Raw genomic sequence first — 19,504 nt, 5'->3', positions numbered from 1 at the left:
GCCGCATCGGCCTATGAAATTTTCTCAGCCTGGTAGGAGGCTTGGACAAAAATTTTAAGCCTCTTGCTTCGGAGAAGCCGCATCGGCGTATGAAATTTTCTCAGCCTGGTAGGAGGCTTGGACAAAAAGTTTAAGCCTCTTGCTTCGGAGAAGCCGCATCGGCCTATGAAATTTTCTCAGCCAGGTAGGAGGCTTGGACAAAAAGTTTCAGCCTCTTGCTTCGGAGAAGCCGCATCGGCCTATGAAATTTTCTCAGCCTGGTAGGAGGCTTGGACAAAAAGTTTAAGCCTCTTGCTTCGGAGAAGCCGCATCGGCCTATGAATTTTTCTCCGCCAGGTAGGAGGCTTGGACAAAAAGTTTAAGCCTCTTGCTTCGGAGAAGCCGCATCGGCCTATGAAATTTTCTCAGCCTGGTAGGAGGCTTGGACAAAAAGTTTAAGCCTCTTGCTTCGGACAAGCCGCATCGGCCTATGAAATTTTCTCAGCCTGGTAGGAGGCTTGGACAAAAAATTTAAGCCTCTAGCTTCGGAGAAGCCGCATCGGCCTATGAATTTTTCTCAGCCTGGTAGGAGGCTTGGACATAAAAAAAGTTTAAGCCTCTTGCTTCGGAGAAGCCGCATCGGCCTATGAATTTTTCTCAGCCTGGTAGGAGGCTTGGACAAAAAGTTTAAGCCTCTTGCTTCGGAGAAGCTGCATCGGCCTATGAAATTTTCTCAGCCTGGTAGGAGGCTTGGACAAAAAGTTTAAGCCTCTTGCTTCGGAGAAGCCGCATCGGCCTATGAAATTTTCTCAGCCTGGTAGGAGGCTTGGACAAAAAGTTTAAGCCTCTTGCTTCGGACAAGCCGCATCGGCCTATGAAATTTTCTCAGCCTGGTAGGAGGCTTGGACAAAAAATTTAAGCCTCTTGCTTCTGAGAAGCCGCATCGGCCTATGAATTTTTCTCAGCCTGGTAGGAGGCTTGGACATAAAAAAAGTTTAAGCCTCTTGCTTCGGAGAAGCCGCATCGGCCTATGAATTTTTCTCAGCCTGGTAGGAGGCTTGGACAAAAAGTTTAAGCCTCTTGCTTCGGAGAAGCCGCATCGGCCTATGAATTTTTCTCAGCCTGGTAGGAGGCTTGGACAAAAAGTTTAAGCCTCTTGCTTCGGAGAAGCCGCATCGGCCTATGAATTTTTCTCAGCCAGGTAGGAGGCTTGGACAAAAAGTTTAAGCCCCTGCTTCGGAGAAGCCGCATCGACCTATGAATTTTTCTCAGCCTGGTAGGAGGCTTGGACAAAAGTTTAAGCCTCTTGCTTCGGAGAAGCCGCATCGGCCTATGAAATTTTCTCAGCCTGGTAGGAGGCTTGGACAAAAAGTTTAAGCCTCTTGCTTCGGAGAAGCCGCATCGGCCTATGAAATTTTCTCAGCCAGGTAGGAGGCTTGGACAAAAAGTTTAAGCCTCTTGCTTCGGAGAAGCTGCATCGGCCTATGAATTTTTCTCAGCCTGGTAGGAGGCTTGGACAAAAAGTTTAAGGCTCTTGCTTCGGAGGAGCCGCATCGGCCTATGAAATTTTCTCAGCCTGGTAGGAGGCTTGGACAAAAAGTTTAAGCCTCTTGCTTCGGAGAAGCCGCATTGGCCTATGAATTTTTCTCAGCCAGGTTGGAGGCTTGGACAAAAAGTTTAAGCCTCATGCTTCGGAGAAGCCGCATCGGCCTATGAATTTTTCTCAGCCTGGTTGGAGGCTTGGACAAAAAGTTTAAGCCTCATGCTTCGGAGAAGCCGCATCGGCCTATGAATTTTTCTCAGCCAGGTAGGAGGCTTGGACAAAAAGTTTAAGCCTCTTGCTTCGGAGAAACCGCATCGGCCTATGAAATTTTCTCAGCCTGGTAGGAGGCTTGGAAGAAAAGTTTAAGCCTCTTGCTTCGGAGAAGCCGCATCGGCCTATGAATTTTTCTCAGCCAGGTAGGAGGCTTGGACAAAAAGTTTAAGCCTCTTGCTTCGGAGGAGCCGCATCGGCCTATGAAATTTTCTCAGCCTGGTAGGAGGCTTGGACAAAAAGTTTAAGCCTCTTGCTTCGGAGAAGCCGCATCGGCCTATGAAATTTTCTCAGCCTGGTAGGAGGCTTGGACAAAAAGTTTAAGCCTCTTGCTTCGGAGAAGCCGCATCGGCCTATGAATTTTTCTCAGCCTGGTAGGAGGCTTGGACAAAAAGTTTAAGCCTCTTGCTTCGGAGAAGCCGCATCGGCCTATGAAATTTTCTCAGCCTGGTAGGAGGCTTGGACAAAAAGTTTAAGCCTCTTGCTTCGGAGAAGCCGCATCGGCCTATGAAATTTTCTCAGCCTGGTAGGAGGCTTGGACAAAAAGTTTAAGCCTCTTGCTTCGGACAAGCCGCATCGGCCTATGAAATTTTCTCAGCCTGGTAGGAGGCTTGGACAAAAAATTTAAGCCTCTTGCTTCGGAGAAGCCGCATCGGCCTATGAATTTTTCTCAGCCAGGTAGGAGGCTTGGACATAAAAAAAGTTTAAGCCTCTTGCTTCGGAGAAGCCGCATCGGCCTATGAATTTTTCTCAGCCTGGTAGGAGGCTTGGACAAAAAGTTTAAGCCTCATGCTTCGGAGAAGCCGCATCGGCCTATGAATTTTTTCAGCCTGGTAGGAGGCTTGGACAAAAAGTTTTAGCCTCTTGCTTCGGAGAAGCCGCATCGGCCTATGAATTTTTCTCAGCCAGGTAGGAGGCTTGGACAAAAAGTTTAAGCCCCTGCTTCGGAGAAGCCGCATCGACCTATGAATTTTTCTCAGCCAGGTAGGAGACTTGGACAAAAAGTTTAAGCCTCTTGCTTCGGAGAAGCCGCATCGGCCTATGAAATTTTCTCAGCCTGGTAGGAGGCTTGGACAAAAAGTTTAAGCCTCTTGCTTCGGAGAAGCCGCATTGGCCTATGAATTTTTCTCAGCCAGGTTGGAGGCTTGGACAAAAAGTTTAAGCCTCATGCTTCGGAGAAGCCGCATCGGCCTATGAATTTTTCTCAGCCTGGTAGGAGGCTTGGACAAAAAGTTTAAGCCTCATGCTTCGGAGAAGCCGCATCGGCCTATGAATTTTTCTCAGCCTGGTAGGAGGCTTGGACAAAAAGTTTAAGCCTCTTGCTTCGGAGAAGCCGCATCGGCCTATGAAATTTTCTCAGCCTGGTAGGAGGCTTGGAAGAAAAGTTTAAGCCTCTTGCTTCGGAGAAGCCGCATCGGCCTATGAATTTTTCTCAGCCAGGTAGGAGGCTTGGACAAAAAGTTTAAGCCTCTTGCTTCGGAGGAGCCGCATCGGCCTATGAAATTTTCTCAGCCTGGTAAGAGGCTTGGACAAAAAGTTTAAGCCTCTTGCTTCGGAGAAGCCGCATCGGCCTATGAAATTTTCTCAGCCTGGTAGGAGGCTTGGACAAAAAGTTTAAGCCTCTTGCTTCGGAGAAGCCGCATCGGCCTATGAAATTTTCTCAGCCTGGTAGGAGGCTTGGACAAAAAGTTTAAGCCTCTTGCTTCGGAGAAGCCGCATCATCCTATGAATTTTTCTCCGCCAGGTAGGAGGCTTGGACAAAAAATTTAAGCCTCTTGCTTCGGAGAAGCCTCATCGGCCTATGAAATTTTCTCAGCCAGGTAGGAGGCTTGGACATAAAAAAGTTTAAGCCTCTTGCTTCGGAGAAGATGCATCGGCCTATGAATTTTTCTCAGCCTGGTAGGAGGCTTGGACAAAAAGTTTAAACCCCTGCTTCGGAGAAGCCGCATCGGCCTATGAATTTTTCTCAGCCAGGTAGGAGGCTTGGACAAAAAGTTTAAGCCTCTTGCTTCGGAGAAGCCGCATCGGCCTATGAATTTTTCTCAGCCTGGTAGGAGGCTTGGACAAAAAGTTTAAGCCTCTTGCTTCGGAGGGGCCGCATCGGCCTATGAAATTTTCTCAGCCTGGTAGGAGGCTTGGACAAAAAGTTTAAGCCTCTTGCTTCGGAGAAGCCGCATCGGCCTTTGAAATTTTCTCAGCCTGGTAGGAGGCTTGGACAAAAAGTTTAAGCCTCTTGCTTCGGAGAAGCCGCATCGGCCTATGAAATTTTCTCAGCCTGGTAGGAGGCTTGGACAAAAAAGTTTAAGCCTCTTGCTTCAGAGAAGCCGCATCGGCCTATGAATTTTTCTCAGCCTGGTAGGAGGCTTGGACAAAAAGTTTAAGCCTCTTGCTTCGGAGAAGCCGCATCGGCCTATGAATTTTTCTCAGCCAGGTAGGAGGCTTGGACAAAAAGTTTAAGCCCCTGCTTCGGAGAAGCCGCATCGGCCTATGAATTTTTCTCAGCCAGGTAGGAGGCTTGGACAAAAAGTTTAAGCCTCTTGCTTCGGAGAAGCCGCATCGGCCTATGAAATTTTCTCAGCCTGGTAGGAGGCTTGGACAAAAAGTTTAAGCCTCTTGCTTCGGAGAAGCCGCATCGGCCTATGAAATTTTCTCAGCCTGGTAGGAGGCTTGGACAAAAAGTTTAAGCCTCTTGCTTCGGAGAAGCCGCATCGGCCTATGAAATTTTCTCAGCCTGGTAGGAGGCTTGGACAAAAAGTTTAAGCCTCTTGCTTCGGAGAAGCCGCATCGGCCTATGAAATTTTCTCAGCCTGGTAGGAGGCTTGGACAAAAAGTTTAAGCCTCTTGCTTCGGAGAAGCCGCATCGGCCTATGAAATTTTCTCAGCCTGGTAGGAGGCTTGGACAAAAAGTTTAAGCCTCTTGCTTCGGAGAAGCCGCATCGGCCTATGAAATTTTCTCAGCCTGGTAGGAGACTTGGACAAAAAGTTTAAGCCTCTTGCTTCGGAGAAGCCGCATCGGCCTATGAAATTTTCTCAGCCTGGTAGGAGGCTTGGACAAAAAGTTTAAGCCTCTTGCTTCGGAGAAGCCGCATCGGCCTATGAAATTTTCTCAGCCTGGTAGGAGGCTTGGACAAAAAGTTTAAGCCTCTTGCTTCGGAGAAGCCGCATCGGCCTATGAAATTTTCTAAGCCTGGTAGGAGGCTTGGACAAAAAGTTTAAGCCTCTTGCTTCGGAGAAGCCGCATCGGCCTATGAAATTTTCTCAGCCTGGTAGGAGGCTTGGACAAAAAGTTTAAGCCTCTTGCTTCGGAGAAGCCGCATGACGCCTATGAAATTTTCTCAGCCTGGTAGGAGGCTTGGACAAAAAGTTTAAGCCTCTTGCTTCGGAGAAGCCGCATCGGCCTATGAAATTTTCTCAGCCTGGTAGGAGGCTTGGACAAAAAGTTTAAGCCTCTTGCTTCGGAGGAGCCGCATCGGCCTATGAAATTTTCTCAGCCTGGTAGGAGGCTTGGACAAAAAGTTTAAGCCTCTTGCTTCGGAGGAGCCGCATCGGCCTAAAAAATGGTAGGAGGCTTGGACAAAAAGTTTAAGCCTCTTGCTTCGGAGAAGCCGCATCGGCCTATGAAATTTTCTCAGCCTGGTAGGAGGCTTGGACAAAAAGTTTAAGCCTCTTGCTTCGGAGAAGCCGCATCGGCCTATGAATTTTTCTCAGCCAGGTAGGAGGCTTGGACAAAAAGTTTAAGCCTCTTGCTTCGGAGAAGCCGCATCGGCCTAAAAAATGGTAGGAGGCTTGGACAAAAAGTTTAAGCCTCTTGCTTCGGAGAAGCCGCATCGGCCTATGAATTTTTCTCAGCCAGGTAGGAGGCTTGGACAAAAAGTTTAAGCCCCTGCTTCGGAGAAGCCGCATCGGCCTATGAATTTTTCTCAGCCAGGTAGGAGGCTTGGACAAAAAATTTAAGCCTCTTGCTTCGGAGAAGCCGCATCGGCCTATGAATTTTTCTCAGCCTGGTAGGAGGCTTGGACAAAAAGTTTAAGCCTCTTGCTTCGGAGACGCCGCATCGGGGTAGGAGTCTTGGACAAAAAGTTTAAGCCTCTTGCTTCGGAGAAGCCGCATCGGCCTATGAATTTTTCTCAGCCAGGTAGGAGGCTTGGACAAAAAGTTTAAGCCTCTTGCTTCGGAGAAGCCGCATCGGCCTAAAAAATGGTAGGAGGCTTGGACAAAAAGTTTAAGCCTCTTGCTTCGGAGAAGCCGCATCGGCCTATGAATTTTTCTCAGCCAGGTAAGAGGCTTGGACAAAAAGTTTAAGCCCCTGCTTCGGAGAAGCCGCATCGGCCTATGAATTTTTCTCAGCCTGGTAGGAGGCTTGGACAAAAAGTTTAAGCCTCTTGCTTCGGAGACGCCGCATCGGGGTAGGAGTCTTGGACAAAAAGTTTAAGCCTCTTGCTTCGGAGAAGCTGCATCGGCCTATGAATTTTTCTCCGCCAGGTAGGAGGCTTGGACAAAAAGTTTAAGCCTCTTGCTTCGGAGAAGCCGCATCGGCCTATGAATTTTTCTCAGCCTGGTAGGAGGCTTGGACAAAAAGTTTAAGCCTCTTGCTTCGGAGAAGCCGCATCGGCCTATGAATTTTTCTCAGCCTGGTAGGAGGCTTCGACAAAAAATTTAAGCCTCTTGCTTCGGAGAAGCCGCATCGGCCTATGAATTTTTCTCAGCCAGGTAGGAGGCTTGGACATAAAAAAGTTTAAGCCTCTTGCTTCGGAGAAGCCGCATCGGCCTATGAATTTTTCTCAGCCTGGTAGGAGGCTTGGACAAAAAGTTTAAGCCTCTTGCTTCGGAGAAGCCGCATCGGCCTATGAAATTTTCTCAGCCTGGTAGGAGGCTTGGACAAAAAGTTTAAGCCTCTTGCTTCGGAGAAGCCGCATCGGCCTATGAAATTTTCTCAGCCTGGTAGGAGGCTTGGACAAAAAGTTTAAGCCTCTTGCTTCGGAGAAGCCGCATCGGCCTATGAAATTTTCTCAGCCTGGTAGGAGACTTGGACAAAAAGTTTAAGCCTCTTGCTTCGGAGAAGCCGCATCGGCCTATGAAATTTTCTCAGCCTGGTAGGAGGCTTGGACAAAAAGTTTAAGCCTCTTGCTTCGGAGAAGCCGCATCGGCCTATGAAATTTTCTCAGCCTGGTAGGAGGCTTGGACAAAAAGTTTAAGCCTCTTGCTTTTGAGAAGCCGCATCGGCCTATGAAATTTCCTCAGCCTGGTAGGAGGCTTGGACAAAAAGTTTAAGCCTCTTGCTTCGGAGAAGCCGCATCGGCCTATGAAATTTTCTCAGCCTGGTAGGAGGCTTGGACAAAAAGTTTAAGCCTCTTGCTTCGGAGAAGCCGCATCGGCCTATGAAATTTTCTCAGCCTGGTAGGAGGCTTGGACAAAAAGTTTAAGCCTCTTGCTTCGGAGAAGCCGCATCGGCCTATGAAATTTTCTCAGCCTGGTAGGAGGCTTGGACAAAAATTTTAAGCCTCTTGCTTCGGAGAAGCCGCATCGGCGTATGAAATTTTCTCAGCCTGGTAGGAGGCTTGGACAAAAAGTTTAAGCCTCTTGCTTCGGAGAAGCCGCATCGGCCTATGAAATTTTCTCAGCCAGGTAGGAGGCTTGGACAAAAAGTTTCAGCCTCTTGCTTCGGAGAAGCCGCATCGGCCTATGAAATTTTCTCAGCCTGGTAGGAGGCTTGGACAAAAAGTTTAAGCCTCTTGCTTCGGAGAAGCCGCATCGGCCTATGAATTTTTCTCCGCCAGGTAGGAGGCTTGGACAAAAAGTTTAAGCCTCTTGCTTCGGAGAAGCCGCATCGGCCTATGAAATTTTCTCAGCCTGGTAGGAGGCTTGGACAAAAAGTTTAAGCCTCTTGCTTCGGACAAGCCGCATCGGCCTATGAAATTTTCTCAGCCTGGTAGGAGGCTTGGACAAAAAATTTAAGCCTCTAGCTTCGGAGAAGCCGCATCGGCCTATGAATTTTTCTCAGCCTGGTAGGAGGCTTGGACATAAAAAAAGTTTAAGCCTCTTGCTTCGGAGAAGCCGCATCGGCCTATGAATTTTTCTCAGCCTGGTAGGAGGCTTGGACAAAAAGTTTAAGCCTCTTGCTTCGGAGAAGCTGCATCGGCCTATGAAATTTTCTCAGCCTGGTAGGAGGCTTGGACAAAAAGTTTAAGCCTCTTGCTTCGGAGAAGCCGCATCGGCCTATGAAATTTTCTCAGCCTGGTAGGAGGCTTGGACAAAAAGTTTAAGCCTCTTGCTTCGGACAAGCCGCATCGGCCTATGAAATTTTCTCAGCCTGGTAGGAGGCTTGGACAAAAAATTTAAGCCTCTTGCTTCTGAGAAGCCGCATCGGCCTATGAATTTTTCTCAGCCTGGTAGGAGGCTTGGACATAAAAAAAGTTTAAGCCTCTTGCTTCGGAGAAGCCGCATCGGCCTATGAATTTTTCTCAGCCTGGTAGGAGGCTTGGACAAAAAGTTTAAGCCTCTTGCTTCGGAGAAGCCGCATCGGCCTATGAATTTTTCTCAGCCTGGTAGGAGGCTTGGACAAAAAGTTTAAGCCTCTTGCTTCGGAGAAGCCGCATCGGCCTATGAATTTTTCTCAGCCAGGTAGGAGGCTTGGACAAAAAGTTTAAGCCCCTGCTTCGGAGAAGCCGCATCGACCTATGAATTTTTCTCAGCCTGGTAGGAGGCTTGGACAAAAGTTTAAGCCTCTTGCTTCGGAGAAGCCGCATCGGCCTATGAAATTTTCTCAGCCTGGTAGGAGGCTTGGACAAAAAGTTTAAGCCTCTTGCTTCGGAGAAGCCGCATCGGCCTATGAAATTTTCTCAGCCAGGTAGGAGGCTTGGACAAAAAGTTTAAGCCTCTTGCTTCGGAGAAGCTGCATCGGCCTATGAATTTTTCTCAGCCTGGTAGGAGGCTTGGACAAAAAGTTTAAGGCTCTTGCTTCGGAGGAGCCGCATCGGCCTATGAAATTTTCTCAGCCTGGTAGGAGGCTTGGACAAAAAGTTTAAGCCTCTTGCTTCGGAGAAGCCGCATTGGCCTATGAATTTTTCTCAGCCAGGTTGGAGGCTTGGACAAAAAGTTTAAGCCTCATGCTTCGGAGAAGCCGCATCGGCCTATGAATTTTTCTCAGCCTGGTTGGAGGCTTGGACAAAAAGTTTAAGCCTCATGCTTCGGAGAAGCCGCATCGGCCTATGAATTTTTCTCAGCCAGGTAGGAGGCTTGGACAAAAAGTTTAAGCCTCTTGCTTCGGAGAAACCGCATCGGCCTATGAAATTTTCTCAGCCTGGTAGGAGGCTTGGAAGAAAAGTTTAAGCCTCTTGCTTCGGAGAAGCCGCATCGGCCTATGAATTTTTCTCAGCCAGGTAGGAGGCTTGGACAAAAAGTTTAAGCCTCTTGCTTCGGAGGAGCCGCATCGGCCTATGAAATTTTCTCAGCCTGGTAGGAGGCTTGGACAAAAAGTTTAAGCCTCTTGCTTCGGAGAAGCCGCATCGGCCTATGAAATTTTCTCAGCCTGGTAGGAGGCTTGGACAAAAAGTTTAAGCCTCTTGCTTCGGAGAAGCCGCATCGGCCTATGAATTTTTCTCAGCCTGGTAGGAGGCTTGGACAAAAAGTTTAAGCCTCTTGCTTCGGAGAAGCCGCATCGGCCTATGAAATTTTCTCAGCCTGGTAGGAGGCTTGGACAAAAAGTTTAAGCCTCTTGCTTCGGAGAAGCCGCATCGGCCTATGAAATTTTCTCAGCCTGGTAGGAGGCTTGGACAAAAAGTTTAAGCCTCTTGCTTCGGACAAGCCGCATCGGCCTATGAAATTTTCTCAGCCTGGTAGGAGGCTTGGACAAAAAATTTAAGCCTCTTGCTTCGGAGAAGCCGCATCGGCCTATGAATTTTTCTCAGCCAGGTAGGAGGCTTGGACATAAAAAAAGTTTAAGCCTCTTGCTTCGGAGAAGCCGCATCGGCCTATGAATTTTTCTCAGCCTGGTAGGAGGCTTGGACAAAAAGTTTAAGCCTCATGCTTCGGAGAAGCCGCATCGGCCTATGAATTTTTTCAGCCTGGTAGGAGGCTTGGACAAAAAGTTTTAGCCTCTTGCTTCGGAGAAGCCGCATCGGCCTATGAATTTTTCTCAGCCAGGTAGGAGGCTTGGACAAAAAGTTTAAGCCCCTGCTTCGGAGAAGCCGCATCGACCTATGAATTTTTCTCAGCCAGGTAGGAGACTTGGACAAAAAGTTTAAGCCTCTTGCTTCGGAGAAGCCGCATCGGCCTATGAAATTTTCTCAGCCTGGTAGGAGGCTTGGACAAAAAGTTTAAGCCTCTTGCTTCGGAGAAGCCGCATTGGCCTATGAATTTTTCTCAGCCAGGTTGGAGGCTTGGACAAAAAGTTTAAGCCTCATGCTTCGGAGAAGCCGCATCGGCCTATGAATTTTTCTCAGCCTGGTAGGAGGCTTGGACAAAAAGTTTAAGCCTCATGCTTCGGAGAAGCCGCATCGGCCTATGAATTTTTCTCAGCCTGGTAGGAGGCTTGGACAAAAAGTTTAAGCCTCTTGCTTCGGAGAAGCCGCATCGGCCTATGAAATTTTCTCAGCCTGGTAGGAGGCTTGGAAGAAAAGTTTAAGCCTCTTGCTTCGGAGAAGCCGCATCGGCCTATGAATTTTTCTCAGCCAGGTAGGAGGCTTGGACAAAAAGTTTAAGCCTCTTGCTTCGGAGGAGCCGCATCGGCCTATGAAATTTTCTCAGCCTGGTAAGAGGCTTGGACAAAAAGTTTAAGCCTCTTGCTTCGGAGAAGCCGCATCGGCCTATGAAATTTTCTCAGCCTGGTAGGAGGCTTGGACAAAAAGTTTAAGCCTCTTGCTTCGGAGAAGCCGCATCGGCCTATGAAATTTTCTCAGCCTGGTAGGAGGCTTGGACAAAAAGTTTAAGCCTCTTGCTTCGGACAAGCCGCATCGGCCTATGAAATTTTCTCAGCCTGGTAGGAGGCTTGGACAAAAAATTTAAGCCTCTTGCTTCGGAGAAGCCGCATCGGCCTATGAATTTTTCTCAGCCAGGTAGGAGGCTTGGACAAAAAGTTTAAGCCTCTTGCTTCGGAGAAGCCGCATCGGCCTATGAATTTTTCTCAGCCTGGTAGGAGGCTTGGACAAAAAGTTTAAGCCTCTTGCTTCGGAGAAGCCGCATCGGCCTATGAATTTTTCTCAGTCTGGTAGGAGGCTTGGACAAAAAGTTTAAGCCTCTTGCTTCGGAGAAGCCGCATCGGCCTATGAATTTTTCTCAGCCAGGTAGGAGGCTTGGACAAAAAGTTTAAGCCTCTTGCTTCGGAGAAGCCGCATCGGCCTATGAAATTTTCTCAGCCTGGTAGGAGGCTTGGAAGAAAAGTTTAAGCCTCTTGCTTCGGAGAAGCCGCATCGGCCTATGAATTTTTCTCAGCCTGGTAGGAGGCTTGGACAAAAAATTTAAGCCTCTTGCTTCGGAGAAGGCGCATCGGCCTATGAATTTTTCTCAGCCAGGTAGGAGGCTTGGACATAAAAAAAGTTTAAGCCTCTTGCTTCGGAGAAGCCGCATCGGCCTATGAATTTTTCTCAGCCTGGTAGGAGGCTTGGAAAAAAAGTTTAAGCCTCTTGCTTCGGAGAAGCCGCATCGGCCTATGAATTTTTCTCAGCCAGGTAGGAGGCTTGGACAAAAAGTTTAAGCCTCTTGCTTCGGAGAAGCCGCATCGACCTATGAATTTTTCTCAGCCAGGTAGGAGGCTTGGACAAAAAGTTTAAGCCTCTTGCTTCGGAGAAGCCGCATCGGCCTATGAAATTTTCTCAGCCTGGAAGGAGGCTTGGACAAAAAGTTTAAGCCTCTTGCTTCGGAGGAGCCGCATCGGCCTATGAAATTTTCTCAGCCTGGTAGGAGGCTTGGACAAAAAGTTTAAGCCTCTTGCTTCGGAGAAGCCGCATTGGCCTATGAATTTTTCTCAGCCAGGTTGGAGGCTTGGACAAAAAGTTTAAGCCTCATGCTTCGGAGAAGCCGCATCGGCCTATGAATTTTTCTCGGCCTGGTAGGAGGCTTGGACAAAAAGTTTAAGCCTCATGCTTCGGAGAAGCCGCATCGGCCTATGAATTTTTCTAAGCCAGGTAGGAGGCTTGGACAAAAAGTTTAAGCCTCTTGCTTCGGAGAAGCCGCATCGGCCTATGAAATTTTCTCAGCCTGGTAGGAGGCTTGGAAGAAAAGTTTAAGCCTCTTGCTTCGGAGAAGCCGCATCGGCCTATGAATTTTTCTCAGACAGGTAGGAGGCTTGGACAAAAAGTTTAAGCCTCTTGCTTCGGAGGAGCCGCATCGGCCTATGAAATTTTCTCAGCCTGGCAGGAGGCTTGGACAAAAAGTTTAAGCCTCTTGCTTCGTAGAAGCCGCATCGGCCTATGAAATTTTCTCAGCCTGGTAGGAGGCTTGGACAAAAAGTTTAAGCCTCTTGCTTCGGAGAAGCCGCATCGGCCTATGAATTTTTCTCAGCCTGGTAGGAGGCTTGGACAAAAAGTTTAAGCCTCTTGCTTCGGAGAAGCCGCATCGGCCTATGAAATTTTCTCAGCCTGGTAGGAGGCTTGGACAAAAAGTTTAAGCCTCTTGCTTCGGAGAAGCCGCATCGGCCTATGAAATTTTCTCGGCCTGGTAGGAGGCTTGGACAAAAAGTTTAAGCCTCATGCTTCGGAGAAGCCGCATCGGCCTATGAATTTTTCTAAGCCAGGTAGGAGGCTTGGACAAAAAGTTTAAGCCTCTTGCTTCGGAGAAGCCGCATCGGCCTATGAAATTTTCTCAGCCTGGTAGGAGGCTTGGAAGAAAAGTTTAAGCCTCTTGCTTCGGAGAAGCCGCATCGGCCTATGAATTTTTCTCAGACAGGTAGGAGGCTTGGACAAAAAGTTTAAGCCTCTTGCTTCGGAGGAGCCGCATCGGCCTATGAAATTTTCTCAGCCTGGCAGGAGGCTTGGACAAAAAGTTTAAGCCTCTTGCTTCGTAGAAGCCGCATCGGCCTATGAAATTTTCTCAGCCTGGTAGGAGGCTTGGACAAAAAGTTTAAGCCTCTTGCTTCGGAGAAGCCGCATCGGCCTATGAATTTTTCTCAGCCTGGTAGGAGGCTTGGACAAAAAGTTTAAGCCTCTTGCTTCGGAGAAGCCGCATCGGCCTATGAAATTTTCTCAGCCTGGTAGGAGGCTTGGACAAAAAGTTTAAGCCTCTTGCTTCGGAGAAGCCGCATCGGCCTATGAAATTTTCTCAGCCTGGTAGGAGGCTTGGACAAAAAGTTTAAGCCTCTTGCTTCGGACAAGCCGCATCGGCCTATCAAATTTTCTCAGCCTGGTAGGAGGCTTGGACAAAAAATTTAAGCCTCTTGCTTCGGAGAAGGCGCATCGGCCTATGAATTTTTCTCAGCCAGGTAGGAGGCTTGGACATAAAAAAAGTTTAAGCCTCTTGCTTCGGAGAAGCCGCATCGGCCTATGAATTTTTCTCAGCCTGGTAGGAGGCTTGGAAAAAAAGTTAAAGCCTCTTGCTTCGGAGAAGCCGCATCGGCCTATGATTTTTTCTCAGCCAGGTAGGAGGCTTGGACAAAAAGTTTAAGCCTCTTGCTTCGGAGAAGCCGCATCGGCCTATGAAATTTTCTCAGCCTGGTAGGAGGCTTGGACAAAAAGTTTAAGCCTCTTGCTTCGGAGAAGCCGCATCGGCCTATGAATTTTTCTCCGCCAGGTAGGAGGCTTGGACAAAAAGTTTAAGCCTCTTGCTTCGGAGAAGCCGCATCGGCCTATGAATTTTTCTCAGCCTGGTAGGAGGTTTGGAAAAAAAGTTTAAGCCTCTTGCTTCGGAGAAGCCGCATCGGCCTATGAATTTTTCTCAGCCAGGTAGGAGGCTTGGACAAAAAGTTTAAGCCTCTTGCTTCGGAGAAGCCGCATCGACCTATGAATTTTTCTCAGCCAGGTAGGAGGCTTGGACAAAAAGTTTAAGCCTCTTGCTTCGGACAAGCCGCATCGGCCTATGAAATTTTCTCAGCCTGGAAGGAGGCTTGGACAAAAAGTTTAAGCCTCTTGCTTCGGACAAGCCGCATCGGCCTATGAAATTTTCTCAGCCTGGTAGGAGGCTTGGACAAAAAATTTAAGCCTCTTGCTTCGGAGAAGGCGCATCGGCCTATGAATTTTTCTCAGCCAGGTAGGAGGCTTGGACATAAAAAAAGTTTAAGCCTCTTGCTTCGGAGAAGCCGCATCGGCCTATGAATTTTTCTCAGCCTGGTAGGAGGCTTGGAAAAAAAGTTTAAGCCTCTTGCTTCGGAGAAGCCGCATCGGCCTATGAATTTTTCTCAGCCAGGTAGGAGGCTTGGACAAAAAGTTTAAGCCTCTTGCTTCGGAGAAGCCGCATCGACCTATGAATTTTTCTCAGCCAGGTAGGAGGCTTGGACAAAAAGTTTAAGCCTCTTGCTTCGGAGAAGCCGCATCGGCCTATGAAATTTTCTCAGCCTGGTAGGAGGCTTGGACAAAAAGTTTAAGCCTCTTGCTTCGGAGGAGCCGCATCGGCCTATGAAATTTTCTCAGCCTGGTAGGAGGCTTGGACAAAAAGTTTAAGCCTCTTGCTTCGGAGAAGCCGCATTGGCCTATGAATTTTTCTCAGCCAGGTTGGAGGCTTGGACAAAAAGTTTAAGCCTCATGCTTCGGAGAAGCCGCATCGGCCTATGAATTTTTCTCAGCCTGGTAGGAGGCTTGGACAAAAAGTTTAAGCCTCATGCTTCGGAGAAGCCGCATCGGCCTATGAATTTTTCTCAGCCAGGTAGGAGGCTTGGACAAAAAGTTTAAGCCTCTTGCTTCGGAGAAGCCGCATCGGCCTATGAAATTTTCTCAGCCTGGTAGGAGGCTTGGAAGAAAAGTTTAAGCCTCTTGCTTCGGAGAAGCCGCATCGGCCTATGAATTTTTCTCAGCCAGGTAGGAGGCTTGGACAAAAAGTTTAAGCCTCTTGCTTCGGAGGAGCCGCATCGGCCTATGAAATTTTCTCAGCCTGGCAGGAGGCTTGGACAAAAAGTTTAAGCCTCTTGCTTCGTAGAAGCCGCATCGGCCTATGAAATTTTCTCAGCCTGGTAGGAGCCTTGGACAAAAAGTTTAAGCCTCTTGCTTCGGAGAAGCCGCATCGGCCTATGAAATTTTCTCAGCCTGGTAGGAGGCTTGGAAGAAAAGTTTAAGCCTCTTGCTTCGGAGAAGCCGCATCGGCCTATGAATTTTTCTCAGACAGGTAGGAGGCTTGGACAAAAAGTTTAAGCCTCTTGCTTCGGAGGAGCCGCATCGGCCTATGAAATTTTCTCAGCCTGGCAGGAGGCTTGGACAAAAAGTTTAAGCCTCTTGCTTCGTAGAAGCCGCATCGGCCTATGAAATTTTCTCAGCCTGGTAGGAGGCTTGGACAAAAAGTTTAAGCCTCTTGCTTCGGAGAAGCCGCATCGGCCTATGAATTTTTCTCAGCCAGGTAGGAGGCTTGGACAAAAAGTTTTAGCCTCTTGCTTCGGAGAAGCCGCATCGGCCTATGAATTTTTCTCAGCCTGGTAGGAGGCTTGGACAAAAAGTTTAAGCCTCATGCTTCGGAGAAGCCGCATCGGCCTATGAATTTTTCTCAGCCAGGTACGAGGCTTGGACAAAAAGTTTAAGCCTCTTGCTTCGGAGAAGCCGCATCGGCCTATGAATTTTTCTCATCCAGGTTGGAGGCTTGGACAAAAAGTTTAAGCCTCTTGCTTCGGAGAAGCCGCATCGGCCTATGAAATTTTCTCAGCCTGGTAGGAGGCTTGGACAAAAAGTTTAAGCCTCTTGCTTCGGAGAAGCCGCATCGGCCTATGAATTTTTCTCAGCCTGGTAGGAGGCTTGGACAAAAAGTTTAAGCCTCATGCTTCGGAGAAGCCGCATCGGCCTATGAATTTTTCTCAACCTGGTAGGAGGCTTGGACAAAAAGTTTAAGCCTCTTGCTTCGGAGAAGCCGCATCGGCCTATGAAATTTTCTCAGCCTGGTAGGAGGCTTGGACAAAAAGTTTAAGCCTCTTGCTTCGGAGAAGCCGCATCGGCCTATGAATTTTTCTCAGCCTGATAGGAGGCTTGGACAAAAAGTTTAAGCCTCTTGCTTCGGAGAAGCCGCATCGGCCTATGTAATTTTCTCAGCCTGGTAGGAGGCTTGGATAAAAAGTTTAAGCCTCTTGCTTCGGAGAAGCCGCATCGGCCTATGAATTTTTCTCAGCCAGGTAGGAGGCTTGGACAAAAAGTTTAAGCCTCTTGCTTCGGAGAAGCCGCATCGGCCTATGAAATTTTCTCAGCCTGGTAGGAGGCTTGGACAAAAAGTTTAAGCCTCTTGCTTCGGACAAGCCGCATCGGCCTATGAAATTTTCTCAGCCTGGTAGGAGGCTTGGACAAAAAGTTTAAGCCTCTTGCTTCGGACAAGCCGCATCGGCCTATGAAATTTTCTCAGCCTGGTAGGAGGCTTGGACAAAAAATTTAAGCCTCTTGCTTCGGAGAAGCCGCATCGGCCTATGAATTTTTCTCAGCCAGGTAGGAGGCTTGGACATAAAAAAAGTTTAAGCCTCTTGCTTCGGAGAAGCCGCATCGGCCTATGAATTTTTCTCAGCCTGGTAGGAGGCTTGGACAAAAAGTTTAAGCCTCTTGCTTCGGAGAAGCCGCATCGGCCTATGAATTTTTCTCAGTCTGGTAGGAGGCTTGGACAAAAAGTTTTAGCCTCTTGCTTCGGAGAAGCCGCATCGGCCTATGAATTTTTCTCAGCCAGGTAGGAGGCTTGGACAAAAAGTTTAAGCCTCTTGCTTCGGAGAAGCCGCATCGGCCTATGAAATTTTCTCAGCCTGGTAGGAGGCTTGGACAAAAAGTTTAAGCCTCTTGCTTCGGAGAAGCCGCATCGGCCTATGAAATTTTCTCAGCCTGGTAGGAGGCTTGGACAAAAAGTTTAAGCCTCTTGCTTCGGAGAAGCCGCATCGGCCTATGAAATTTTCTCAGCCTGGCAAGAGGCTTGGACAAAAAGTTTAAGCCTCTTGCTTCGTAGAAGCCGCATCGGCCTATGAAATTTTCTCAGCCTGGTAGGAGCCTTGGACAAAAAGTTTAAGCCTCTTGCTTCGGAGAAGCCGCATCGGCCTATGAATTTTTCTCAGCCTGGTAGGAGGCTTGGACAAAAAGTTTAAGCCTCTTGCTTCGGAGAAGCCGCATCGGCCTATGAAATTTTCTCAGCCTGGTAGGAGGCTTGGACAAAAAGTTTAAGCCTCTTGCTTCGGAGAAGCCGCATCGGCCTATGAAATTTTCTCAGCCTGGTAGGAGGCTTGGACAAAAAGTTTAAGCCTCTTGCTTCAGAGAAGCCGCATCGGCCTATGAAATTTTCTCAGCCTGGTAGGAGGCTTGGATAAAAAGTTTAAGCCTCTTGCTTCGGAGAAGCCGCATCGGCCTATGAAATTTTCTCAGCCTGGTAGGAGGCTTGGACAAAAAGTTTAAGCCTCTTGCTTCGGACAAGCCGCATCGGCCTATGAAATTTTCTCAGCCTGGTAGGAGGCTTGGACAAAAAATTTAAGCCTCTTGCTTCGGAGAAGCCGCATCGGCCTATGAATTTTTCTCAGCCAGGTAGGAGGCTTGGACATAAAAAAAGTTTAAGCCTCTTGCTTCGGAGAAGCCGCATCGGCCTATGAATTTTTCTCAGCCTGGTAGGAGGCTTGGACAAAAAGTTTAAGCCTCTTGCTTCGGAGAAGCCGCATCGGCCTATGAATTTTTCTCAGCCTGGTAGGAGGCTTGGACAAAAAGTTCTAGCCTCTTGCTTCGGAGAAGCCGCATCGGCCTATGAATTTTTCTCAGCCAGGTAGGAGGCTTGGACAAAAAGTTTAAGCCCCTGCTTCGGAGAAGCCGCATCGACCTATGAATTTTTCTCAGCCAGGTAGGAGGCTTGGACAAAAAGTTTAAGCCTCTTGCTTCGGAGAAGCCGCATCGGCCTATGAATTTTTCTCAGCCTGGTAGGAGGCTTGGACAAAAAGTTTAAGCCTCTTGCTTCGGAGAAGCCGCATCGGCCTATGAATTTTTCTCCGCCAGGTAGGAGGCTTGGACAAAAAGTTTAAGCCTCTTGCTTCGGAGAAGCTGCATCGGCCTATGAATTTTTCTCAGCCTGGTAGGAGGCTTGGACAAAAAGTTTAAGGCTCTTGCTTCGGAGGAGCCGCATCGGCCTATGAAATTTTCTCAGCCTGGTAGGAGGCTTGGACAAAAAGTTTAAGCCTCTTGCTTCGGAGAAGCCGCATCGGCCTATGAAATTTTCTAAGCCTGGTAGGAGGCTTGGACAAAAAGTTTAAGCATTTTGCTTCGGAGAAGCCGCATCGGCCTATGAAATTTTCTCAGCCTGGTAGGAGGCTTGGACAAAAAGTTTAAGCCTCTTGCTTCGGAGAAGCCGCATCGGCCTATGAAATTTTCTCAGCCTGGTAGGAGGCTTGGACAAAAAGTTTAAGCCTCTTGCTTCGGAGAAGCCGCATCGGCCTATGAAATTTTCTCAGCCTGGTAGGAGGCTTGGACAAAAAGTTTAAGCCTCTTGCTTCGGAGAAGCCGCATCGGCCTATGAAATTTTCTCAGCCTGGTAGGAGGCTTGGACAAAAAGTTTAAGCCTCTTGCTTCGGAGAAGCCGCATCGGCCTATGAAATTTTCTCAGCCTGGTAGGAGGCTTGGACAAAAGTTTTAAGCCTCTTGCTTCGGAGAAGCCGCATCGGCGTATGAAATTTTCTCAGCCAGGTAGGAGGCTTGGACAAAAAGTTTAAGCCTCTTGCTTCGGAGAAGCCGCATCGGCCTATGAAATTTTCTCAGCCAGGTAGGAGGCTTGGACAAAAAGTTTAAGCCTCTTGCTTCGGAGAAGCCGCATCGGCCTATGAAATTTTCTCAGCCTGGTAGGAGGCTTGGACAAAAAGTTTAAGCCTCTTGCTTCGGAGAAGCCGCATCGGCCTATGAATTTTTCTCCGCCAGGTAGGAGGCTTGGACAAAAAGTTTAAGCCTCTTGCTTCGGAGAAGCCGCATCGGCCTATGAATTTTTCTCAGCCTGGTAGGAGGCTTGGACAAAAAGTTTAAGCCTCTCGCTTCGGAGAAGCCGCATCGGCCTATGAATTTTTCTCAGCCTGGTAGGAGGCTTGGACAAAAAGTTTAAGCCCCTGCTTCGGAGAAGCCGCATCGGCCTATGAATTTTTCTCAGCCAGGTAGGAGGCTTGGACAAAAAGTTTAAGCCTCTTGCTTCGGAGAAGCCGCATCGGCCTATGAATTTTTCTCAGCCTGGTAGGAGGCTTGGACAAAAAGTTTAAGCCTCTTGCTTCGGAGGGGCCGCATCGGCCTATGAAATTTTCTCAGCCTGGTAGGAGGCTTGGACAAAAAGTTTAAGCCTCTTGCTTCGGAGAAGCCGCATCGGCCTTTGAAATTTTCTCAGCCTGGTAGGAGGCTTGGACAAAAAGTTTAAGCCTCTTGCTTCGGAGAAGCCGCATCGGCCTATGAAATTTTCTCAGCCTGGTAGGAGGCTTGGACAAAAAAGTTTAAGCCTCTTGCTTCAGAGAAGCCGCATCGGCCTATGAATTTTTCTCAGCCTGGTAGGAGGCTTGGACAAAAAGTTTAAGCCTCTTGCTTCGGAGAAGCCGCATCGGCCTATGAATTTTTCTCAGCCAGGTAGGAGGCTTGGACAAAAAGTTTAAGCCCCTGCTTCGGAGAAGCCGCATCG

This window comes from Mytilus californianus, unplaced genomic scaffold (assembly GCF_021869535.1).
Source record: "Mytilus californianus isolate M0D057914Y unplaced genomic scaffold, xbMytCali1.0.p SCAF_6, whole genome shotgun sequence".
Classification (NCBI taxonomy): domain Eukaryota; kingdom Metazoa; phylum Mollusca; class Bivalvia; order Mytilida; family Mytilidae; genus Mytilus; species Mytilus californianus.
Note: the sequence above shows the minus strand (reverse complement) of the source record.